General features: G+C 41.3%; 1 long non-coding RNA gene across 1 annotated transcript; it reads left to right on the plus strand.

Annotated features, from left to right (window-relative positions):
* Positions 1-1,936: 1,936 nt before the first annotated feature.
* LOC139999161 (uncharacterized) lies at positions 1,937-7,023 on the plus strand. Its single transcript, XR_011804302.1, has 2 exons — positions 1,937-2,051; positions 6,297-7,023. It is a non-coding gene; the product is annotated as an uncharacterized lncRNA (long non-coding RNA).
* Positions 7,024-9,408: the final 2,385 nt, after the last annotated feature.

Raw genomic sequence — 9,408 nt, forward strand, 5'->3', positions numbered from 1 at the left:
AAAATTCGCTAGAGTAGTGTATTTTAGGTTTAAAAGAAAACAGACAAGCAGAGGCTTTGTCAGTTTAGACTACCATTTGCATTTCAGAGCACTGGAGAAATGAATTTAGCATGTTCAACAGTGAAAAGTCCTCTCATAAAACATTCTGGGAGATTACAAGGCTGGAAGTAGATTTGCTTATGAGAGCTCTGTCCCTTGGAGGCAGCAGCATTATGGCTCATGGTTTGCCTGTAATGGCTGTCACGATAGAATCTATTTAACCATAAGCTTGAACAACAGGTAGGAACTCACCAGACTTCAGCAGGTCTTCTCCATTTCTAAAAATCCAAAGCAGTCCTTCTCCAGTTTTGATCAGACTTTGATCTGGAGGAGGTCTGCCTTCTTCAGTCTGCCTTTGGAGGTCTGAGAGATGGAGAAACAGATCTGCCACGTGAAAACAGGTCCAGCTTCACAACTCCATGACAATCGGTGGAGAGGGAGGATGCTAAAAATGTAAATAAAAAAATCCTAATACTGTACATTTTCAGCAAGGTATTTTCTCAGGAAGTATAAAGAGACAAGGAAACCTACCCATTGCTCATAAGAACCTTATTTACATGATCCACAACAAATTTTAACAAACTTGCCAGCTTCAATGGTTACCTCCCTGCTGACAAAACAAAAGCTCAAAATGAACTACAAAAGCTCAAAATGAACTTTAATTCTGTACAGAATTAATTTTCCAGGCTTTTTGCTTTATTCTTTCCTCCCTCATCCATCTAGACGTGGACTTCACAGGAAAGATGACAGCATTTGCCTGCACAGCTAGCAGCTTTTCATTTAAATGAATGCCATATAAAATATTCCTCCATCTGAACCCCCCCCCCCCCAGAAAAAAAAAGCTTAACTAACTTCACAGACTGATTCTAAATTTTAATAAATGCATTAGTATGAGGGGTAATATAAATCACCTCTGATCCAGAAATGAGGAGGCCCATTTTCTGCCACTGTACATTGCACTCCATGCCGAAAAGGGTGACACCTGAAGACATAAGGCTCTACTGAACTGAGTTAAAAGTGTACTTGGTGATTTTCTTCCACTAAAAACTACAAATGACATGGGATTTATAGAAAATTTAGTTACTGTGAAACAAATGCCACAATAGCCCCATCAAGCCAAAGGCAGCCGTGAGAAAAGCTTCACGTAGGAGCAAATTATTTGTTTGTGCACGTGCGTGTACATGTATTTGTGTAAAAGCCAAGAAGTTTCTAGTCAAGATGCACTAAAGAAATCCATGATGAACTTGAGAGCTGTAGAATCCCACCATGTCACCCAGTCTGAGGGGCTGCACCCCACCAACATAGTGGGACTGACCAAGACCCTGAGGATAGAAGCACCACACATGGAAACATGCCTCAAAAGGATCTGAAAACTGCCTCACTCTTATGCTGCATTTGCTGCTTGCTGCTTACAGCGTCTTACAAAAGAGGTGAGAGTCACTGTGGCTGTTTCAACACGAAAAGGTGTGCTGTGAGGAAGCAGCCAAAGGCACCAGGATGTCCATCTGGGAATGGGACACTCAGTCCCCGAGGCAGTGCTCAGCCTGACGCGTCTTTTTGAACCTTGTTTTTGTCAGTATTATTTCCCCATCTGTAATCTCCTTTGCTGACAGGAATGACTCACCGTTTTGCCAGTCACAGGCTGTGGGAAGCGGTGGCACGGTCAGGCTGCGGCTGTGCCCGGCGTGAGGTGAGCATGGCGGTGAGGCAGGCAGGTGCTGCCAAAGCTGGGATCAAAAGCCAGGTAGGGCAGCCCTGCCACTTACAAAATGAAGTGAAAGGGGAAAAAAAAGGGGGGGGAGAGAAAAATAAAGGAAATATCCTCTCAGAATGGCTGTGCAGGGGGTGGCACCAGCAGGCCTCAAGCACAGCCAGCGGCCATTTTCTGAGGGTCCCCTCCAGGCAGGCTGAGGGGAGCCCCCGGCTGCATCCACGCCAACCCCTCACTGCAGGCCTCAGCTGCGGCTTACCTCAGACAACAAAACCACCACGGCTTCTCCATCTCATTTCAGGTATTGTAACCCCACGGCTTCGGGTGACAAAAACATGGCAGCAAACATCAAACATCAAAAATTCCCCCTGGAATAGCAAACATTGGCTCAGGCTGGGAGGCAGGTGATGGCTCCCATAAAGGGAGGGGACATCTCCAGTGTGCTTTTAGCACGGTGTTGCTGGAGGAGGCCAACACCTCAAAGACACACATGCCAGTGCCCACCACCATGGGCTGCCTCTTATTTGCACCCATTTTCAAACTGCTTAGCACTAGGGCTGCTGCGTTACAGAAAACTTACCAGAGCCCCAAAGCAAACCGTGTTTAGATGTAGAGCTTAGGGATATGGTTTAGTGGGGACTGTTAGCGTTAGGTCAGAGGTTGGACTCGATGATCTTGAGGTCTCTTCCAACCTAGAAATTCTGTGATTCTGTGTGCTGCTGAGGGTCCTCTTCTTCCAAACTCCAAAACTAAATGGAGCTGTGAGAGACGCTGCCTCTCTGTTAGAGATGCTCGTTGGGGTTTTTGAACCTGAATCATTTGCAGGTTAAAAAGCAATCAAAAAAGTCTGGAGCAGTGAAAAGTCACCAGGAGTAAGAGGGCAGCACGAGCAGTGGGCATGGTGACCTTGGCAAGGCAGGTTAAAGCCGGGGTGGTTTGCCTGTTGTTGCCCTCCACACGTTTTCTGAATGCAGATATAATTCATCCAAGCCAACCACTGAGGATGGGAAAATGCAGTTTTCAATATAAAGTTTAAATTTCCTAAAAATAACCCCCTGGTTTGAGGCTTTTAATATCAGAAATAAATCCACTTATATCCATAAAACCTGATTATAATTAGTCGTACAAGTAAAATTATGAGTGTAATTAACTACAGCTATTAATTGAAATGCCTTCGGGACATTATTTCCCTTCTTGCAGTTGAATGCAATTTGCATTTAAAGTTATAATGTAAAGGATATAAGATTTTTAGAGATTGCGATAAATTCAGATTATTTTCTTATCTTTTACCTCTTAAAGTCTTCTGAAGTGATTTAGACCTTTAGTACTCAAACAAATCTGATATAAAAATAACAAACAGCTAACACTATTTTAATACCTGTGGTATTTGCTTCCTTTTAATCTACTTCCATGTACTTAGGATTTCTCCACGCCTTTTCTTTTTTATTATGTGAAGGAAACCTCAAAAAAAAATATTACTTTGCATCTACTGAAATTACCTTCATGACAACACCCATTCACTTTCCAGGTTACTGAGGCTGCTCACTGTTCCCAGCACGTAGGAGAAATACCTTGATTAGTTTATAGCTGTGTGTGGTTATGAGGAATTTATGTGAGAGAAAGACATTTTGCTGATTATGTTGATGTTGAGATTAAGGCTTTTATAAATCATAGTGTTTTTTTTTTTCTATCAAGAAAGCTGTATCTTTGAAATCCTACAATCACCTGAGTTTGTTGCACATTACATGAAATGCTTTCTTACATGCAGTAGGCACAATCCAACAGTCCCTGTTGAACCTAGGAATAATCCTAAGAGAAAAACAGTAACCTACCTAAGTTGAAGGAAAACTGTTGCTTAAAAAGGGAGGATGAAGGCATGAATTCAACCACCAAGATGCTGACATTTTCCTCCATCCTGTTCAGCTGAAACTCTCTGCAACTGACAGCTGCTAAGGTTTCTGTGCAGCACTTTATTTCAAACACAACTAAGCAAAAGGGAGGATTCACTACTAAATCTCATGTCCTCAGAGAACTGCAGTGCCCCGAATCATTGATATAACTAAAACATTTTGGGGAACTGGATGTTATGACAGTCAGATGAAGACTATAAACGAGGTTGTAAGCAGAAAACTTGCCAAAGCTCCTTTTACTTCCCTAGCTTTACAGAAGTTGGAGCAGCAGAGAACACGGTGTCTTATCTAGCCGTGCAAAAAGGACTCCGGTGTCACTCACATAAAAGAAAAAAAATGAAATGGGTTTCTATTGTCCTGATTGTTATTATTGCAGTGCCAGAGCATAAATGGGATGCTAGGGTTTCTGATCCTACAGATACGAATGCACATGTGATAAAATGTATACTGATACTGATTTATTTTTAAAAACAGCTATTAAAGCTCATAAACAGCATACATTCCGGTCACATGGGAATACATTTAGAAAGTCTGTGCAATTTCTGTTGCAACCACAGAAATATTTCAAGATTGTGACAGATAAGAGCTTGTAGGATAACAGATAATGATTTACAAATGCCTCATATAAAGCCTATTTAAAAAAAAAAAAAAAAAGCATGCCTGAGTGTTTCTCAGCAAGTACCGAATGACCTTAGTAGCAGATCCGGCTGTTAGATAGAGATGTCAGTTTGGTGAAACCTAGTGGCTTGTTTCAGTAATATGAGGCAATGCACACAGAGGTTTGTAAAAGGGCTGTGCAACAGAAGCAGACACAGAAACAACTGACAGATAAATCTATTTACAAGGGAAAAAGAGCACAAACACTAAGCTGCATGAGGTGGAATTAAGTCTCCCAATAGCTCATTTTCTCCCTTTGACTAAGATATATATGGCTAAGTCAGTCACAACTTCTCCAGAAGACAGACCTTACTAGAGGTTTCAACATTCTGGTTAACCAGATTAAATAGAGGCTGAGAAAAAAAAAATAGCAAAGAAAGAAGACTGAGGTAGAAGTTGAGAGAGAGATAAAGTTTCTGTTACAAAAGTTATTTTGCAAAAGTTGCTCCCAGCAGGGCATATGAAAGTGGCAGAGTAATTTGCTTCTCCATTCAGAAGATCAGGAAGAACAGTACAATAATAAAACCTGCCGGTCGCATGGGCAATGGTAATAAAAACTTAAATATCCATGCCTGCTTTGCTGTAAGCAACTGCCAAGTTCCTGCCAAGAAAGCTGAAATGGAATGATTAACACATCCTGTGCCCTCATTACAGTGCATTCAATTATCCCAGGATACTCCATGGCAAATAGATCATTTTCAGTACAACATCGTAGCACGCTCTCTGCATTGCACACTCCCTAAAAGCTTATCTAGTGACAGCCTGCTTATCTGCACCTGGTCCTGATGCTAGGTTGTTTGCTTGTTTTCTTTCTCTGCTTGTCTTCAAACTTCATTTAAAGGGAATTTAAGAAAAAGCAGTGCTCTTGTACCACTGCTTTTAACACTCCTCAGTTACAATTTGTGCTCAGCAAGTTCTGAAAGAAGCTCCTGGCAGCATGTTCTAGATCTACATCATTATTTATTCTTATTAAGAGGAATTTGGTTGTAACTGATGACTTCTAGGAGTATTATACTATAGGTATACTAAGGTATTATGCTATAAGTAACATGATTTCTAACTTCAACTGGAAGAGCAGTAGTTTCCTCACTGCCTACCCCTTGCTCCCCCAACCTGTGTAAAACATCCCAGGATTACAGATGGCATCCAGCACCATGCAGCATTACCAGCCTTTAGTGTGAGTAAACCAGCTGTGTAACCCAATCCTTGACTCCTAAACACATGCAAAGATGCAAATTGTAAATTGTAAGTCAGGATCCTAGCAGCATCCCACAATAGTAAAATAGGCTTTTAATTCAGTGAACTTTTCGAAACATTAGTCTGAAGTTTGCTGTAAGGATTAAAAATAGTCTGTAGCAAAATCAGAAAACGAATTTGCATTTTTTTAAACAAATGAATTATATGGCAAAATTTAACAGTAGTGTACCATGTCATTAGGAACCCTTTATTCATGTTAAGAAGAGTTAAGATTCGCTCAGCTGTGAATTTCCAAAAGGAGAACATTTTTGCTCAAAAAAATGAAGGCAAATAGCAAGCCAGCCTGGAAGAAATTGGCCTCCACAAAAACTACCATAAAGGCAACTTTTAAAATTGATCTGCAACAATTTCCATTACAAATTATTTTAAGTTCATATTTAAGTTTTAATCTTTGTCATGGAAGAAGGCCAGGAGTGAGACTTGTTATTGTGATGGCAGTTTGCATTTTTCACTAGCACAGTGATGTGTGCTGGGTTCGTGAAGCTGAGTTCCTCACATCTACATCAGACGCTAGCAGAAAATCAAGAAATTTCATAGACGGCTTTGTAAATCACAGGTTAGTGCCACTTCCTCTCAGACCACCCCTTGCTAGAAAGTCAGACATTCGGGCTCAAGGCATTGATACCACTTTAAACCCAATCAATGTGGAACACTGTTTGTTCAAGTGGGATGTTCTTTGCACATTAGATCAGGGTGATTTACTGTGTGAATCTGTAACCCAGGCAGGATCATCTATGCAAAGTGCAAAAGTCCAGATCTGACAGACTGAAGCGCCCAGCCGGGGAATAACCTGCCACATAAAGGTATCTCCAGCAGGTAAGTGCAAAGGCTGCACTGAAATACTAATATTCTGAAATAAAGCTTCAGTTATGGCCCTAAGAGAAAAAAAAAAAAAAGTCTCATATAGGGTTCAGTGTCGCACCCAGAAGTTAGCACGAGCACGTAGCGCATGAAGGTTACGAGCTCCCTCAAAGCAGAGAGCAGAGCTTTACAGTCACCCTGCTGGCACTTGCATCACATGCTGTGACAAGCTGGAGTACCTAAAACATTTTTCAGAGTGACCTTATAACATTTATCAGAGTGCTGTGCCTTTGAGGAAACGCGCACACAAAACACAAGGCTCACTGTTAAGTTAACTCCAAGAATAGACAGCAGCAACCATTTAAGAACCACAGCAGAAAAAGAGGCTGCGAGGACACTCGACAACTGGTTCACCCTGGATCTATTCATCCTGAGCCAGGGTGTGCGACTGTGGATGTGGAGAAACTACAAATAGTGCCTGTGACCTGCCCGTAACACACTCATGTTTTGCTTTTGGTATCCCAGTTATCTGGGGGATTTAAGTAGTAAAATTACTTGAAAAAAAATCATATCTATTTCAAGTAGTTATCACCATATTCAGTCCATTAACATGGATTTTCTACATTAAAAGTGTTTGTGGCAGAGGCACCTGTAAGCAGTTTGAAGCCCTCTGTAAATTGTACAGTGTTTTTTTTAGCTGATAAACCAGAACGGCCAACCAAAATAAAGCTGGCTTCTCTCTGCAAGTATTCTTCCTCAAATACCTTCCTTTGGAGTAATCTTTTGTTTTAAGCAAAATACATAAACAATAGAAAATAATGTCAGTGCTTTACTATTGTATACACAAACCCGAAATACCTTTTATAGCCATCACAAAAATACTGTACTGGTTTGAAATGGTGGGAAACTTACTTTTTTCTTTCATCGAGATGGAGAACTTTAACGTTTTGTAGTAAGACATTCCTCTGGAATAATACATATTTCATGGAATCAGGTAAAAGATCTGATACATTTTTTCATATCAAGGCTATATACATTAAATTTAATATTGTGGGAAACAGCAAGAGCCTGATCAGAATCCAAAGTTATTCTTTTTATGCAACAAAAAATGAACAAAGCGAATCCCAATGGCTCTTGCAAGCATCCCTTGAAACAACCAGCTTTCCACAAACACCTGAAAACAAAATTGCAGGTATTTGTGCAAAGAACCTTTTTTCACATTTAAGTGACTGTAGGCCTCTCTCAGTAGGCTAGTAACTCTGCAGCAGTTTACAGCTGAATTATAAGACGGATCCAGCTAAGAAAACACTCCCCTGACCCATTTTTTCCTCCTTTTTCCTTTTTTTTTTTTTTTTTTAAACCACAAAGCAAAGAAAAAGAAGTTTTGTTCAACAGACTGGAGCGATCTGAAAAAATCAGAGCTCAGGTTGCATACGTGTCAGCTTTTCCATTCCTGATACTGTTTCCTTCAGCTATTCTGCATTTATTTTTAAAAGGTCATTAAGCAAGATACAAAAGGTGAAGTGCAAAGTTACAGATTTATAACCTGCCCCAGCACTTGTTAGACAAAGGGTCAGTGCTGCCTCGAACACAAAAGCTGAGGTAAAGGAGGTGTCTGCTTTCTACCCTGAAACATCAAAACCCAGCTGTTAAAGGAAGCGAGACCAAGCCCAGCCATGAGTGAAATGTTAGGAGGGGATATTCACATCTGCATTCTATCCCTTACCCTCCTTTAATCAATTCCTGATACTTTTTATTTATTTATTTGGACTCTACCCCTCTTCACACTCAGCCTTTTGCTATATTGGCCTGCCTGTCATTCACAGGAAAGAGGCTACTTTAAAATACAGCTCATGTTTTTTCCCCAGTTAAATGAAAATAGGTGAAACAAGTCAAGCTTCTTGTTCCTACAGATTCTGTGCTAAAAGGCAGTGATTCTTCAGGCCACTCTTAATTCTTACCACTTTAAACTGCTGCTTGTTTGCCTCGTGGCTCACTGAGCAGTCAAAACTCTGGATTATGCTAAAAGCAGAATTTAATGACTTGGTTAACTGAGTCACTACTTGAAAATATCACATACCCTAAAGGTAATAGCATGATAGCTTATAGTTCACTCAGTCATTTAAAAATATGTAACTAGGGGGAAAGGTAAGAAGTTTAAGGACCCAGCGTGGCATCTTTGTTCACATCTCATGGTCAAATTGGTCCTCTGATATGCTGCCAACATTTTATCAAAAAGCTTCCACTGCAGTTCTCTTTGTTACAAGCACTGGGGCTGCCTAGGCTCAAAGAGGCCGTGGGCCCAACGGTTTATTCCCTTGTGTACGTCTTCTAAACAGGAACATTTTCATAATCAAAACCGAAGATAAAAAGGAAAGACCACACGGCAAGCAAACATTTCCAATTAACTTGCTCATGAGCAAGGCTGTAAACACAAGCATGTACTAAGAGTCGATATGCATCACTCGGGCCTTCCTGTGTGGAATCCTTTCCTGTCCCTTGGACAGGCACACTCACGTAATGCGACTATTTTTGCTTAAAAAGTAGCCAAAGCAGTTTTATTACATATCAAAAGGAAAACGTAATCTAACAGAAATTCACCTAACTTTCTGTTCTGCTTGCTGGTGGATCTAAACGCAAAATAAAACACCCAGAATCCAGATGAAGGATTGGTTTAGATTGCGGCATAAACAGCTCAACATCAGAGCTTAAAACTCCGGCCAGTTCTACCCTTGTCAATTTGGAAATGCATTCAAATCATATGAAAATTCAGTCTGGAAGGGCTCTTGAAGGTCTCCGGCCCAGCACCCTGCTCAGAGAAGGCTCGGTGTGCGGTCAGACCGGGCTGCTGAGGGTTTGACCCAGGTGGGTGCTGAAACCTCCAGGGCTGGGGACTCGTGGCCTGCCCCATGGCTGTGCTGCCTCCTGGGGAGCGAGCTTCTCCTTTCCTATCAGCTCAGCACCACTCTTACTGAAACCGGTCTGCGTGCTCCTGCCTCGCACCACTTCAGAGGCTGGCTCCATCTTTGCAAT

Source organism: Anas platyrhynchos, chromosome 20 (assembly GCF_047663525.1).
Source record: "Anas platyrhynchos isolate ZD024472 breed Pekin duck chromosome 20, IASCAAS_PekinDuck_T2T, whole genome shotgun sequence".
NCBI classification, from domain to species: Eukaryota; Metazoa; Chordata; class Aves; order Anseriformes; family Anatidae; genus Anas; species Anas platyrhynchos.